The sequence below is a fragment of the Stigmatopora argus genome, chromosome 18 (genome assembly GCF_051989625.1).
Source record: "Stigmatopora argus isolate UIUO_Sarg chromosome 18, RoL_Sarg_1.0, whole genome shotgun sequence".
NCBI lineage: Eukaryota > Metazoa > Chordata > Actinopteri > Syngnathiformes > Syngnathidae > Stigmatopora > Stigmatopora argus.
Genome location: NC_135404.1, coordinates 10,351,324 through 10,368,938, shown reverse-complemented (window position 1 = coordinate 10,368,938; position 17,615 = coordinate 10,351,324). Strand labels below are relative to the sequence as shown.

Below are 17,615 nucleotides of genomic sequence, written 5' to 3'. Positions count from 1 at the left end.
GCTGACATCACCAAAGCTCCGACGGTTTGGGGCGCAAATTACCGGCGCGGCCTCGCGTCTGGCTGCGAAACAACAGCGTTTCGCCAAACAGAGACAACATAATTACAATAATGCTTCAAGCGCTGGCTACCGAGACTTCAGCCTCGTGCTATGTGAAAACATTAGTACTTCCTACCATTTTATTTTAGTAGCCCCAAGTCTCCATGTGAGATTCAATTAGACTTCTGCATATTCACCCCGTCTTTTGTTGACATAATCCCGCAGTATACGCAATGTGTGCGTGTGGCGGGCGAGACAAAGCACTCACACGTGCAAACCATCACGCATGATTGCAATCATGTGGACGCAAAAGGTTCCTTCAGAGTGCACGTAGTAAAGGGGCATTAGCGGTTTGTCGAGCCTGGGAGTCTAATCGACGTTAGCCCGCGAGAGTTGATGTGCTCCTTTTTGCAGGATGGCGTTAAGCATTTTTCCCCCCTGACTTGAATCAAAGCTCTGAACATTAGTATTTAGCAAGGTTTTTTCGGTACTCGGCCGTTTGGTCGCCGGACTTTTGGTCGCCGGACGTTTGGTCGCCCGGAAGGTTATTGATAATTACCATTTAAAATTGTTGCTCAAATTCCCTAAATACAAACTGCGAATTATTATACTTAATAACTGACTTGACACATCAGAACCGGGCCCGGGGTGGTTGATTTCCCCGACAAAAGTGCACTTTACCTGACCCAATTGCATTGGTATTAGAACCGGTCCATGTCGGTTCTGGTTGGTAGTTTTACTCGGGAATTGTGTCCCATGTGTGGGTAGATGTATTATTGACTACTCTGTGTAAAAATATTGGTCCAGGAAGGTTCTGGGCGTTTTCAGGCGTAGAATTAAAAGCAAGTTTTACTCAGACAGTGAAATTACAGAAATTGAAATCAAGTCTTTGTTTTTACAGGAAAAACCAAGAAAATGGAAGACAAAATGTTGCAGAAAATACAACAAGATGTGGAAATGGGAGAGGAAGATCTTTAAATGTTTTGCAATACTACCACTCCTTGTAAATAAAGTACACATGTTGATGACACTTTCTAGGTAAACAGAACCCCAGAACCAAAACAATCAAGTGAGTGTTCAGTAATTTACTATTAAAATAAAACATATATATATATATTGGTAAAGTGTCGAAATCGGTATCTGGAACCTCTAAAAAAATAGTACAACAATAGTTTTGAGGTGTCTACAAAATGCCGTGCCTGGACTATGGCACCATGATGTCATCCCAGATCACTTTCCTTCCCGTTTCCAAGAAGAAGCACAGGGTTGGACTTCCTGCTTGGGAAGACGCCACTCTTTGAAGAGGCCCGCAATGAGTGTGCCGCCTCCCCGTAGGGTTGCCCGACCTATTGGCGGAGTCCACTCAAACAGGAGCGCATCAGTTTTGCAGGACTCCTGAGACGCTTCGCCGTCATGCCAGTTGCGTTTTAGCTGCTGAGCTCCTCGCACGAGAGCAATAAGACGCACTGAATGGTCTCAAAGAGACAGGAAGCGTCTCTTTTTGACTCAAGTCTACCCAAAAGCGTTTTGTGGTGAAAATACATCCAGAACCCAATGGCATTAATCCCCATAAATATCTACTTCAGACCTTAAGAATTTACGGTCTGTGGCAACTAGTATCTCATGTCCAAAATACAGCACATAAGATTTGCAGTATTTTCTTCAGTATTCATAAACATGTCTCCAGTCTTTGTGTGTGCAAATATGCAATGATGTTGATATGAGCAGATTAGAATGTCAACATCAACCCCACATTCTAAATTGGTACCGTTACACAGACGAATCTGGTAAAAAATAAAGGGTCGACAACACGGCTGGACATTTTTCCTTTTTGTTTTTGCACAACCACAACTTTATAGTGCGTTTGATACGACAGGAAGCAACCATGAGAACGTGTGCACTCGAACATTTATCTGCCTGACGCTTTTACAGAAGAGGAAAAGGAGGAAGAGGAGGCAGTGAAAAGAATATTCCAGATGTCAAATGTAAGGTTTGTCCAAGTCCGTCCGGTTTGTGGCCACTGGAGCTTTGCGTGTACCTGATGCTGCAAAACGCATTAGCTGGCCCGGCAGCAAGGAATTCTGGGAAGGCTTTTAAACCAAAGCCTTCTTCCATGACCGTTTTGAAAACAGCAACTGTCTCTTCTTAGCTATGCTCCACCTGTAGCGACAACACTAATCCTTCTCCATTGATCATTGGTGTTTAGCGATGTCATTTGCCCTAAAACTTGTTTTTGAATATTTTTGTAAAACGAAAAAAAGAACACAAAAAAGGCCAGTTATCTTGATACATCTTTTGCAATTAACTTAGACGTGGATAGTTTAGATTTCATACAACAATGAAAAACACTGCTTTGCAAACATATTTGCAGGTTGTTTTGGGTGGCAATTTGGACTGTGAAAGTTAAAACAATTACAATATTTGTTAAACTAATGTCAAAATACAATTCACAATAAACCAATATTGGGCAAAAAGAATCCTAACTTATCTTCATTTATAAAAATGCAAACGTCATTGAATATTTGCTATTCAGATACACTTAGAATTCCTTTATGACTTCAGACACAATGCTTCGAAACAGTCTACCACCGACAAACGTTTACATCGTCCATAAAAATAATGTATTTTTCACCAGATCTATTCCTAAAACGTGCATGAACAAAAGTCCTAAATTACTATTTTTACTGTTCAATAATTTAAGAACGGAAATGAGCTTCATTTCACCTGATAGCACAATTGTCCAAGTCTGTAAATACCAAATTAATAAAAGAAATGCTACTGTTAATCTGCCGCATATGACACTGATCAAGATACCATCATATATGCTTTCAGCCTTTTTAGGCCCATTATAGAATTGCTTTTCCCTACATTAAACCTATTATTATAAGTTGATACATAACTACTCTCTGAAATGGTTAAAAGACAACTTTCCTCGGTTGTTGCGAATTCCCTATGCATACATGGCTAGGGAAATAAGTTACTGGGGCCCCAACTTGCTGATTTCATCATCCCGATCAATCAAAATCAACTGATGAATCAGAAGTCCGCCTGGAAGAAAACCTCCAAAGATGTAATAAAACAGAAATTCAAAGCTTTTCATTTCCTTCCTCTCTCTAACTTTGGCTCCATCAGCATCATAACCACAAAGCCCCCCAGTCCCCCGCGCCCCTTCGGGAGGACAACATGGCCGGCATCACTTTCACTTTGACCTGAGCAGAAGCAGACGCGGCTCGCCCACGGGCTCGTGTGTCGGCGGTGGTGCCGTCGGGCCTGCCTGGAGACCAGAAAGAACCGGCGAATACGGGCCATACGTAATCTGACACGCCGCGCAAGGGTTATCATAAGGCTACAAAATTCAATATCTTCAAATATTGCACAAAAGAATGGCAGAAAAGTAGAATATGAGAAGGGTCATTCCTATACAGATGGGTTTACATGATATCATCATATAAATTATATTCTATTAACGATAAATGGTGAGTACATTTGCCTTTACTTCAAAACTATCCATAAAAAGGTCACATAGAAGACCTTGATTGTTCCTGATGAGAAAAAAAGGAGGAGAAAGCTGGACAGAAGACTCTTTGGAGGTCAACACTACCCTCTGTCGCACATTGATAGCATCACACAAGTTTATGACAAAATGGATATGAGAAAGAGACATTCATCTTGGCTCAAGCATCTTATTCATTCATTTTCAAGCAGTAAAATGACATTCAACCGCCTGGATCAATGCCAGCCCCCCCTGTCGAATTGGATTGGACGTCAGTCCCCATTAATGGCGGTGAAACATGATGACAATGTATTTGATGTGCTATACTAGTCAATGGCTGTGATTGCGACAAGCAAAAAATATATCCAGATGGAATTTATATATGCAGACACATGCAAAAATATGTGATTGGGACAGACCAAAAGACATTAATTCCTGCAGCAGGTGGCGCAGTAGAGCTGACTCGGTCCATCGCATGTGTTCTGCACATGTTGGCACAGTGAGAAGTGCAATTAGCATAAGAATTGCATGCTGGGTTTTTATGTCCCGTCATGTTTATAATTTGCCGCATGAAACCTTACAACTTGAACTTTACCAAAACATGACAGTGAAGTTTATTTAGCCCAATAATACGAATCCCTGGATACGTGTTTATGTAGTGGATGGCTTGGTATGACAACTTTGCCTATAAACATTACAAGTGATTGTTTTTAATGTATCAAATTGATGAGCAATGAAACGATCCAAAGGCTGTGGGGTTTTTTTGTTTTGTTTTTTGCTTTTGAGGTGAAGAATGGGTCGTATACAGGGCAGGGAGGTTAGAAAGTCTGAGGTTTGGGGGTAGAATTTCTGTTTAAGCAACCAAAGTGGGCTTTGCATGTTCTATTCTGCTTCCACTCAAATCTAAATTGTCCATAGGTGCAATTGTGGGTAAGATGATGATGGGTTTGTTTATCTAGGTGTGAAATTGAACACCAATCTAAAGCCTTTGCAAGGTAAAGGATGACTTATTTTCAAATCAATAGCGAAAACAAATGAAAAGATCTATTTTAAGACCTAAATCCCAAAGCGAGGTCACTAATGAGTTCCGTCATCCACACTCCAGACCAATCAGTCTAACAACATAGTGGTGCAGTTAAAAGGTCTTTTTCTCCAATGAAGTTGCCCTTCCAGATCAATGTAATTGACTAAGTGGTCTTTACATCGCGCCAGAAGACGGTAAAATGAGCGATAAATGTGAATAATACAGTCGACTGACGAGAAGTGCTTGAATAAATCGTCTTTATGTTCTTGATAAATGTTCAAAAAGATGGCTGTGAAAAAGATTTAGTACACTAAAAGAATGTGATGGAAAATATATTCAACGTGCAAATTAACTGACCACATTAGATATACGTCATATAATATGAAATGTGAATTATTCCTAGGGATAGAAACCCATTATTAAAGTAGTTTATAATGAATATATAGATGATGATGATTATTTCAGTAACAAGGAACCCTTACATAAAAAGGTGATAAATGCATAAGTGATAGTGTGTGTGCGTGCGTGCGTGCGTGCGTGTGTGTGTAGATCTACAGTTTTCGAATAATATGATGAAAAAGATGTAAAGAAATATGAAATACTTAATCCTAAGGGTTATTTAGACCACATACGGAAAAGTCTGCTAGCAAATGTCCACATGTATTCTATTCATGCATTCGCGCACACACGCACGCGCGCACATACACATGCGCGCGCGCACATACACGCATTCACACACTTGTTTAGATGAGGCGTCCATGTTTGTTGATGTTGTATCAAAATATTTTCAGGCCAGTAAAAGGAGAAGTTTGTTGGTTTTTGGGAGCATTTGCTTAAGGATTGACAACCACTCCCTCCCCATTTCCTTGCGTCTCCTGAAATATTTCAGAAATGCAAGGCAGGAGATAAAATTGGAAAAGAAATATCAGTTGAGAAACATTTAGCTGATGGTGTTGGCATGTGGAACGTTTTAATGCAGCAATTTAAATGAGATCCAACGCAAAAGTTCACCTATTTGCCTTTTTATCTGCGAGGAATTTACTTTCCTATTTATTGGCGTTTGAGTTTATTGCAAGACTGTGGATTGCCACAAGAGAGCGCCAACACCAAGTGGTCTCAGGAAAGTAGAGAGATATGATAGTACACCTTGAAACGAAGATTTTTACCGTTTGAAAGAGTCCAGAACTACAGTGATTGATGCATTCTAACGTCTCGGATGCAGCATCATTCATTAGGCCACGCCCTTAACCCCTTCATGCACAATAAAAGGCCCTGAATAAGTTAAAAAAAATCTTAAATTATTTTAATTGCTAGATTTATTCAATAACCAGTGTATTTCTGTTTTTCTTCATTTTCAATGAATTGATTCGGTTTGAATTTAACTTGTATTAATTATAAATGTATTTTTGACCATGAAATCATTCAAAGCGGATTGTACATCAAATCGGATTGGCACTGAACGAGTTTAAAGGTGGGATTGAAAATAGCGCCGGTGTACCTAATGAAGTGTCCAGGTGTGTAAATTGAGCATGATGGAGTGTAGCTTGAGGATTAAATGAGCACGTTTAGGCTATTATCTTGGAGATTTGCAGTGCGCGATTGGCCTAAAGCCTTGGAGGCCGTTATCTAGCCCGTGCACGCGCTATAATGGCCCATTTCCAATCACGCTTGTGTTCCTGTGATAACGCCGCTCTTTCCTCTTAGTCACCCCGACGGCTGACTCCGACTTCCTCTCTGGGAGTTTATAACCCCACCCCTAAGCCTGGATTCCTCGCCGTCAACGGGCCGGCGCTCCTCGCTGGCGGCGTTTCCCGCTGACTGGACGCCGTGCTCGAGGAGCGACAAGTCTTGACAGGTTAAACGGCGGCGTGACGGATGATGATGATAATGGCAGCCGCTTACATCATCTCAGGTCGCTTGAGGTATTCGCACGACACTTTCTAGCAAACCGCCATATCGCGTCCTGCTCGCGGCCTTTCAAGTCCTCATCCTGTCATCGCGATGCGCAAAAATAAAGCCTGGTTCCATTCCTCTGCTCATCCATTTTTCCATCTATTTATCAAGCCATTTCGTTCTAACGTCCATACAGTCTTTCATTAAGACTTCATTTATTCATGCATCTGTTGTCTGCTCCTTTATTGTAGGCATCCAACCTATAAAAATATCTTTGTTATAATGAAAGGTTAGGCCCATCCATCAATTCAAATGTTCACATAAAAGGCTTTCATTAATTCCTGACGCCATTTTGTATTCCATTCCATCGTCCATTTATGAGTTCATTTGTTAGCATGTGTTCATTTATTCTATACATTCATGGATAAAGTTGATTTTGCATTCACGCCCATCTATTTGTTCATTTACTCATCTATTCATGTTTTATATCCATACAGGGTTTTTTTTTGTTATTCCATGCATTTGTTCATTCAAAATTATTATAAGTTATCAACCCATTCATCAAATTCATTTTGTCGTCTGCCATCATCCATCCATTTACAATTTTTGAGCCATTTATTTCTATACAACTGTCCACATATCCGTTTTTGTTTTCCATCCATCCAGAACAATCTATTTTTGCCATTCATCCATTGCTCAAGCGTCATGATTCATCGATGGATTATTCCATTCTAGCATCGTCAATTCAACCTCATCTATTTTCCCTCCACGACCCAGATGACATCTCTGCCTCAGCTATGTGAACAACTACGCCACATTACCCGCGCCCATCATCCCTGGCACGCATTTGGCACTTTTCGCTCCTCCTCGCTGTCATCGAGAGAGGACTAACTTTAGACTGCCGACCTTGATGTCGGAGCAAAATTATGCACGGGACGGGAAAAAATTTGCCTGCAAAATGAGTGGGGAGACACCACGGCTTCCCGGGCGACGCCCACAACAAACAAGACATGACTTAAACACGCGTGCGTTATCGGCATCACACAATGATGCTTTTTTCCCCCTCTACGTACCCACTTAGCAAAGAAATGATGTTAGCCTTGACTAAAATATCAGAACTCAAATTCAGTCCACCTCCACAGCGGCCAGTGTCGCCATGGTAACTGACAAAGTGGTTACAAAGGCGAACGTCGGCAATCTGGCACCTGCCGCCGGCTCTTTTCAGGGGCGGATTCTGTCAAGTTAGCTCATATGGAAAAACCATTCCAGAACTTGCCTCATCTCTCACATGGTTTCAATCACCTTATGCTACAAGGTCACAGGTTCTGAGTGAGAACAGGGGCCACGGTGAACCGGGGCCGGTTCAAGAACCATACAAAAGGAGCAAAGAAAAATAAAGCCAAATATCAGCGAAAAGTATCGACAGTCCACGAGAATACACCGTTGAGAAGCGAAATAAAAGTCAAGGTGGCGTGGGAGAATTCACCCACCGTGTCGGACACACAAATTCAACAAAAGGAAATTTTCTTTCCCGTCTCAACCAGCCAGAACCACCACGGATGGGGGTCTCCGCCTCACGTCTGTCAGCGCTACTTTCTCCGCTCTCGGCGGGCATGCCGGAATGGATTTGTTTGCATTTTCCTAGGGGTCAGAAGTGTTATTTGGGTTTGGAGTTGGACTGTTAGCGGCTCTCCTCCATGGGAAAAAAAAATGGACGGAACTTGACTGACTAAAAGAAATACACAAGCAGGCCGATGGATGTTCAACATAAGGTTATTGACTGTTTTTCCATACATTTCAACACTTCAAAAGCACATCTCAATACGACAAGTCGACTGCCAAGGGATGCTTTCCCTGTAGGTATTCCACTTATTGGGTTTTAATAAAAGAAATGCATTTGATTGATAAAGCACGCAACAGGATGTCTTTGAAAGGAGATTTTGGCCTTTTAAAAAGAGGTGATCTAATCACTCTGGGGAAGAAGCCGAGCTGCAAAAACCAAATGAAACTTCACACACTCGCATTGGACTTTTGAATTTCCCCCGAGACAAAGAACATTTCGCTTTTCTTTACTACAAAATACCACATGTTGCTTTGACAGCATATTTAACTACACTGGATGCACCTTTTGGATTACATCACAAAAGGCAGGCATGAAGATAAAGACGACTTCAATTTTACCATAAAAATCTGATTAAAATCAACAGTTGCAGGATTATTAGTGCAACCGTTTCAGCAAAATGGCAACAGCAGCAATATCAGAAATGCCAAAATCAACAACTCTGACATAAATAGTAGCAAAAAAACAACAGCAGTTGCAGAAAGCATAGCAGAAAAAGTTTGACTGCCTGAAAAATTGGAAGAAAGCTTTAGGAAATGTTGTACTTACTTTGCCAAACATCAAGTGTTGCAGGATTATGTAAAAGTTTCAGCAAAAATCAGAACAGCAACAATATTCAATGCAAAAATGACAGCAATATCAGAAATGCCAAAAGCAACAATTGTGACCAAAACCGCAGCAAAAACGACAGCAGTCGTATAAAACATAGCAGAAAAAGTTTGATTGGCTCGAGAACATGGAATAAAATGTTGCACTTACTATGACGACGCTTCAGGAAGGAGAGATTGAGCCGATCAATGTTATTATTTTTCCAAATTTGATCCATGTAAGGTCATTGTTTCCATCCAACACTTGTTTTCCAAAATGGTTCCTTAATTGGCCAATGTGGCCAAATTCAGTTCAGCTGAGTGTGTGTGTGTGTGTGTGTGACTTTAAAATTCTTCCCCAACTTCCTTTTCACATGAGCATGTTTGTTTAGGAAATTCCACCTAAAAAAATTATAAAAGCTGTTTAGAAATCAATATTAATCATTCATTTGTATTTAAAACAATATTGTGAAATCCAAATTGACCTCAAAATGTTGAACTTTGCATGTTGTCCTTTTTATTACAATGTGTCTTACCTGCTGACCTTTTGCACACAGTGATGTTTTTGTTTTTTTGTGCTGCTGGCGTGCTCACCTCCTTCCATCACTTTTTGGAAATCACATGTTGGATCAGAACCAGTTCGCTAGCCGTGTTCAATCTCACTTAATCCCCTCTGGCTGCGAGTGTACAAGAGTTCCATGTCCATGTTGTCCACCTCCCAGAGAGGAATTAGGTCATACTTCGCCCCCACAAAAAAAAAAGAAAATCATCCAATGATGTATTTTCATGTTCTTGTGCTTGCGCACATTTCAACAATGTGTCATATGCGGGTTTTAATGAGGCAAGGGGGGGTATGTTGAAGAGGCTGATAGAGATCTGCTGCATTCTCCAATAAACACCGTTTACTTACTGGCCACCAGACATAAACACATGGAGGTGGCGTGGGGGTCATTTAGATGCAGCGCCATCATTAGGCCCGTTTGGGTTCGCTGCCGATGATTCCCCGTGCGCCCGAGTGGGGAAAAGTGCAGGGCAATTACTTCGGCTGCACTCCACTTGCAGCAGAGGAAATGAGGGAGGAAGTGGAGGTGAAGTCTGAGTTGCGAATTCTGGATTGGAGCGCCACTTCCATGACGCCTGGTCACACGAGACCACTTTATCCACGGTTACTGTGACAAAGCCTCATCTAGCTTCACTTGCCTCCTCTGGATTTAGCATTGTTGTACTCCCCTACAAAAAAAAGACAAAACATTGACATACATTACATTCCCTTGAAAAGAACAGTAAAATGTTCCTAAAATGAAGACGAAATGTTTTAGTACTTTCCAAAAATGAAGGCACTTTCCATATAATAAATATTAATAATTAAGCAATTGCTTTTTATACACGCTGGATATAACACACACAAACATGCAGTAGGTCTGGGAAATCTTGCAGAAAAACTAGCAATTCAATTTACTGCTATCATAACTAATGCTATGAACTCGTTGTCTGCCATTGACGGTGCTAGACGTACGACAGTTAGATTCTTGGGTACACGGTCTTTTGGTCGCCCGGAAGGTAAGTGATAATTACTATTTAAATTGTTGCTCAAATTCCCTAAATACAAAGTGTGAATTACCATTTAGTCATACTTAATGCCCTATTAATTATTAGGTTAAAGAAAAGCTCCAAATTTCCCGGACTTTTATTGTTTTTTGTTGGAGAACTTGTTAAGACCCTGACTGACGTAGCTTCTTAAAGGGACAACGCATGTACATACAAACTCTTCTACACTCACACGTTGGCTCAGTGAAACTGCTCAGGGCCATTGTTGGCTTTTATTGATGCGTAGACCGTGTTGTTTTACCTTGTTTTGTCGCCGGTCTTTTGGTCGCCCGTTGTCGCGGTCAGGGCGACCAAAAGACCGGCGACCAAAGGACGGCGACCAATCGACCACACACAGATTTTTGAGAGTCTGATTTCCATGTTTTTGTCAGTCTCCTGATGGCAACTGTTTGCCAGTCAGAACCCAAAAATCACCTCTCAACCTGCAGCTTTTTGTTTATCATGGCCGCCTTCCAAGCAAGATGGCGACGGAGCGATATTATCGCTTTCGTTGGCGTAAACAAATGACTTGGGCCTTTGCCTGCCATGGTTAGTCCAGGCCTTGGGGGTGCTTTGGCGTCTGGCCCAATCGAGCCACAACAACGCTCCGGACCTGGATCTTCTTTCGGTCACGGGATGGAAACATCTTGGTTCAATATGGAAGGTAAGGCCAATGCGATGCTCAATAGCTCAGTGACTCTCACGGGGAATCCCATGGTGATTTAGCGCGCCATCTTTACAGGGCAGTGCAGAAGTTACACGAATAATGCACGCCAGTCTGCCCAAGCGCGTCTCAGGGCTCAGACTGGCCGCGAGCCAGAATGTACAGATCGCTATCAGTCGTCCAGTCATTACAGCCGTTCTGTAAATAGCATGGCGGCCAACTTACAACACACACACACTTGTCAGGATGTGTTATTAAAGCTTCTGCTCTGGGTGAAGTTGTTTCACGCGTGACATTAATGAGCTTCGTGTCAAATTGCAAAAACTGTTGAGGGAACCTCCATGTGAAAAATCATATGGATGCTGTATCCATTCGTTTAAGCCAAAAAAAGAACAGCCTGACATTTTTAATAACTATAGCCAATTCTTTTTTTTTTTACCAGTAGGGCAGTGACAGTAAATGCGTGCATTTTTTATTTAAACACAAGTAAACTCTGTAAACAAAGACACTTCAGCTATAACTAAAAAATATATTGTATATATTAAGGTTGTTTTTTTTCTAAAAAAAAGCAATTTAATTTTTGTAAAGAAAAATTGCTCACGATGATCTTTACTGAAAAGCCAAATATGATTAAATTTCGCAAAAATAATACTATTTAATACTGTCCTCATGTGATGTTAATCAATCTCAAGGTGCTCACTAAATTTTTACTTCTTTTTTTGTAATACTCTCCACCAAGTAGTCTCTTGTGTCTATCGTATCTGGACCATTTTTTTTTGCCTCAGCATCACAGCGGGAATCCTTGTGACCCTTCGACAGCGCACACAAGAACCCGCCGTCGCACTTGTGGCGGCTGCGGCATGGTCGTTAATCCCGGGGAGCCGTTAGACGACGTGGCTCCGCTCGCCAACGTCGCCAAATTCCACCTGAGTTTACTCGGGGAATTAAAAGAGCTTCAGATAGATCTTCATGTGGTTTCGCTCACATCAGACAAAAAGGACGTTTTGGAGCATTTTGGTTTGATTAGAAAATATGGCACGAATGTGCTGCTTTGCTGGCTGGGAAAATAAATGGTCAACCACATGAAGACGTCTTTGTTAAGGTTAAGAGACCACATGTGCGCCACAAAGTGCCGAGAAACAGATGTTCTATTCGGGTACATGAGAGAAACATGGACGCTTTATGTATGCCGAGTGTGGGGGGGTGGGGGGGAGCCTGCAAGCGGCGACCAGTCTCCTGAATTACAGAGCCCAGATTGTGGACAGACTGTTAATGATGTGACATTTGTCCATTTTGGATTCATGATTATTCATTGAAATTGGCAGCAGTATTTTCAGAGAAAAGGCAATACTTATTTTTACCCGCGTTGTGACGTGGAACGGGCCGAAATTTTCAAAATGCATCATTAAAAACCTAAAAAAAAAATAGAAATAATTACAAACGTGACAAGATGGTGTCTTTTTAGGTATTTACATGTGTTTTACATACTGAATTGGCAAAAAGAAATCTTTCAGGGGAAAAAAAGTAAAGGGCAATTCCAGACAAAATAAAAGAAGATGTCTTGTAGTTCAACTCATTATTTGCATACCTACCAAATTTCATATTACAAAGTGAAACTGACATCGGGCACTGAATATTTTATTTTATTTTTTTTAATCTGGGTGGGCGCTACCGAGACTAATACTGACAACTTGATTACACAATATGAGTATGATATGTATATGCCCTCATTTAATGTGGTCAGGTACCTGTACTGGTGGTCTTTCTCCATATACGCGTGTGCGCGACCTCACTGTGGGAAAGCGGCAGTGTTATTGTACGCGTGGTGGGCCGGCCATGACGCACTCCCGCTCAAATAATGGGAACATTAAATATTTGGCCCAAATTATAATCATCCATTTCCTGGACTAATCACAGGAACATTGAAAGTAAGCAAACGCGCCGTCCATCGATGGCATTTTGCGATTGCGAAGGTCGGCGCACCCTTGTTGGGGCGGCTGGCGCGTTTACCATCTAACACGCGCAATTGTCAAAGTCGGCGCCTTCAACAAAAAAGAGTGCCAGGCAATTCATTCGCCCTCGCCAGATGGAGTGTGAGGATCAAAGAAGGTAGGAATATAAGACTATAAACACGTGGATGGCCGCTAGCGTGTTAAATGGAGTCGCTCCAAGTCTGTTCACGAGCTTTCCTGTTTACACCAGGCGAGGTTGGGCACGGACCGCCGGGCGAGGGATTGGGTCGAGTCGCAAGGAGACGCCTTTTAAATTCCTGACTTAATTTCTCCTGTAAAAATAAAGTGTTTGAAAAAAAGACGACTGTCAAAAAATAAATGTAAACCTGAAACTGCAAAAGCCCCAAAATATTCAACTTAAAATCCATTCTCCAGAAGTTGCCACAGGTTAACATTAAAGAAAATTACTGTAAAAACACAAAATTATTGTGAAACCCATCAAAATTGGAAAAAATAATCTTCCAGAAGATAAACTGAAAATGTTACTTCCCATCCACTACTCGGCATGAATGCTATGTACAGCATATTTGTTTATTTGGAAGTATTTCACTTTTTTTACTCAGTATTTTGACATAAATTTTGACTTTAACAGAAGAAATCCACATATAATTACACGTAAATTTGGGTTACGTCGCTCTGACTGAAGGACTCACTCTACTGTGTATCCCATATACACTGCACATTTGAAAAGTACTATAAAATCACTCATAAGACATTCACACTCCTCAAAATTTTCAAGTAGCATTTCAGTTCCAGTTCAGGACCACAACCCTCCTATTGACGACCACTGTCCTGGGTGTTTCCGAGAACCGAGTCGACCCACGTCCCGCTCAGATCCCGCCTCAGCCCACCAACACAATAACCGTATTCATATTTAATTGCAGCTCCTTTTCCTCTTTATTAGTAACGATATCCTCCACTGTGACATCCTCTTCAATGGCAGTCAGGTAGGGCAAAAAGGGTGGGGCCTTCCGTTCTTCTTGCCTTTCCGCTTTGGGACATGTTGAGTCCAAAAATGATGGCTGCCTTTGTTGCACGCCAAGCCGCGCTGTCTTCTCTTTCACGCGTACACAAAAGGACTTGACATTGTCTCCATGGAGACACTTTGCAGTACACATGCCCCTCTCTCTTTTTTGTCCTCTGCTCTCAATAACGTCAAGACCCTCGTTAACCCTTTGGGGCCTGAACTCTAGCCGTGCCATCGACAATGATAACCTCGGATGTTTCTCTCGTGAACACACAAATTATCTTAAGAGAAACCAGTAAGATTCAGGTTCACGTCCAATCTCAGTTGGATGGACTATCTGAATCTCTCATTACTTTTGTCCATCCGAAGGTTTTTGAAAATCTCGCATTGGAAATCTAGTTGTTACAAACATGAGATCTAACATTAATTCAAAGCAATTTTATGGCGGTGAAAAAAATGGCCCTTGAAAAGCTCCCCTTTGTTCTTTCGGAATACAAATTCTCGTCTTTTAAACGAGGCAAACGCAAAGCAGCAGCATTTCATTCACAAATGTTTCAGTGCGGATTCCACATGGAAGGAAACGTCCGGGCGGCGGCTGGCGGTGAGATCAAAAGCAGCGGTGTTGGGCGAGTCCGTTTGTTGATGACACACAAACAAAAGACGACAGGAAGTGCGCACGTTCTGGCACGGCGCTTGACCTAAATGATGCCAATGTGGAATTTTAGAACATTCTTTCCATTTCCGATGACAAATGAATTCCTAAAAACGTGTGGTCTACCTGGTTGTTGGTATGTTAACTCAGATGAAGTTGAATATGAATTTGTTTCTAGTTAAAAAGAAAAACAGCGAGATGAGCGAGAACAGTTGGGGCCAAACAGTTGGTTCTCATGTTCTCATTTCCTCCGGGACATCTCACTAATCAGCAACACAAGTGAGATGAGATTCCTTTCACAATGCCTTGAGCGCTTTTATTTGAAATCTCTTTCATTTTGCCTCAACCAAGTAAAGCAGTGAAGGATGGCTGTAGTTTTGGCGTTGACAGATGATTCCCCAGATCCTTGAATCCAATGGAATATCAAAACAACAAGATCTGGTGGGAAGTGCTTAGAGAATTTAAGAAAGGGAAAACAACGCCTACTGGATGAAGATGAAAAGGAGGAGAAAATGACAATTGTAAAAAGTCTTCAGGTCCACACCTCGTCCTCTTCTGGGTTGTTACCTGAGCTACGGTTTTAAAACGGGACGTCTGAGTGCCCCACAAAGGGCCCGGACAAAGCTGGAGCGAGCTGCCGCACTACTTCCGCTATAGCCGGGATCGTTTTTCACCTCAACGACGCCTTGTTTTGTCCGTGGAGGCTTTTGTGCAGGAAGTGGAGCAGTAGGTCCCCTTTGTGCATTTGAGTGTAGGAAGACACGCCAAGAGACAATGTCATCGTCTTTCACCTTTTCAATTCTGCTCAAAGAAAAGATGTGCCGACCTCTTTGGGGTTGCCTGACTTTACTTGTAAGGCAACAGAATCTCGACAGGCACTGGCTTTAATAATGTTTGTCTGGTCCACAGGAGGTTTTGGACAGTTTTGCAATCGGGTTAGGCCTGACCTGTATTTTCCCACGACAGCTTCAACGCCATAAATGTCACTCAAGCTGCATGAGCCAGTTGTAAATGTGTGATTGATTGGCGTTTCCAAAAACTTTACAAGTGGTCTTCATTGGTTTTATACTCCTCACTTCATCCAGTCACTTAAAAGACGGCAGCCGTGAAGTCACCAAACATTCTCTTTCAAAAAAATGCAAAATACAGAGACGGTGACTGGGACCATATTAGGAAACGACAATCTTCCTGGCGTAGAGTGTCGTTAAGGGGATCTGTCCAAGGCGGTCTGTTGACCTTGGCAATCACGCCGTCTGAGAACCGGCTGGCCTCGCTAACCCCTGGCAGCATGGCACCTTCCGAGATGGGACGGGCCCCTGGGCGAGGGTGCCACTGGGAGAAGAAATTAAAAATAGGCAGGGGTTTGGCGGGTAGTTCAGGGACCGATAATGAAACAATCACATTCCTGGAGCCCGGACGGCGCTCAGCTTTGTCCTTTTGAGGCTCCCTGTGAGACTCTGGGCTAAATATTTATTCTAAATGTGGGCACAACTCAGCAGTGTTATTGCATCATTAGCAATGTCAACACTGACATCAGCGATGTGGTTTGGTATGCTAGATCAATGACAATTTAAGCAGAATGCAAGCAGAAATGACTCCAAGAAAGTTTCATAGATATATCCATATTTTTTTTACCATAGCGTTTTTTATCTATTTCTCTTTGTCCCTTGAAACTTTGTTCTGTCCAATCCCTGATCCCTATTGTGCACCTCACAAGACTATTTCACTCAACCAATAAAATGCAACACCATGCCAACTAGGCACAAAGAGTGGTGAGTCTTGCACCTTTCTTTCATTATCAACACTGCAAGAATTAAAAAGCTACATTCATGTTTAGCTTGTCATGGTCAGCAAATTACATTGCCATGAAAAACAAGAAAAAAACCTCTTAGTCATAGGAAACAATAATGCTTTCTCAACCGCCAACTGCTTGGTGGAAACCATTTTCAGACAGTTGAAACATACATCACCCTGCTTGATTAGTGGATGCTAGGCTAAAATGATAAAGGGGCAACTTCAAAGCCCACTCACATAGTTCCAAATCCTTTAAAGAGCCCGTCCGAGCGTCTCCGCGGGAACACGCCCTCCAATAAACGGGCCTCCTCTCACGACGGCGCCTGCCAGGAATGTTTTACGTAACGGCAGCGTCTGGATGCAAACACTTCGGTAGGATTTGGAATTCCGACCGAGACTTTTGCCAGACTCGAGACCACTTGTGTGGCGCCTGGCTGAACAACCTACCCCCACTGAAGCTCCATAACAATGGCGACCTGATTTACGCTGACTACATCTAAAAGCCACTCCAGAAGAGAACTAGCAAACAACAAGCATCCAATTGTCACGCACATCTTATGAAAAAGCATGCCAAGGTCCCTGACTTGGGAGGGAAAGCACGTCAATAGCCTATTTATCTTGATTCTGACTCAAAACCCTTATTTCAAAGCTTTTCCCCTGGCTTGAACTCCTCAAGTGAAACATTATCCCTGCTTTGGGCCGAAAACGTGAGTCGCAACGGTGCGGGATGGCAGCCTAGGACTTTGGGGAAGAAGAATTTCCATCCGTCCATCGATCATTTATGTGTCAACATCAGCAACCTCACGCAGAATCCCTAAAGTGTCGCAACCCACACACACAGACGCACACGCTCACGGCGAGATGAAGTGATAGCATTAATCATTGTCAGAACATGATTATATTAAATATAACATCTGTTCTACTTGTACAATGACGTGAAGGTTCCATCATGTCACACATGTCAGAGTGCTTGCGTGAGTACTGATTGCAAACATGTTGCATTCTGAAGGATTTCACTGATTAGAGATGTTTTGTCTTTTTTGATGATACACTGATTAGAAGC

The 17,615-nt window shown here is 42.2% G+C and overlaps 1 long non-coding RNA gene across 1 annotated transcript in view; it reads right to left on the bottom strand.

The window, feature by feature from the left end:
• Positions 1 to 2,051: 2,051 nt before the first annotated feature.
• Positions 2,052 to 17,615, bottom strand: part of LOC144092657 (uncharacterized) — a 28,799-nt gene continuing 13,235 nt past the window's right edge. The window contains exons 5-7 of the long non-coding RNA XR_013306117.1: positions 9,413 to 10,106; positions 9,049 to 9,278; positions 2,052 to 2,199 (exon numbers count right to left, since the gene is read on the bottom strand). This is a non-coding gene — a long non-coding RNA (uncharacterized LOC144092657). The remainder of the gene's footprint in view (positions 2,200 to 9,048; positions 9,279 to 9,412; positions 10,107 to 17,615) is intronic.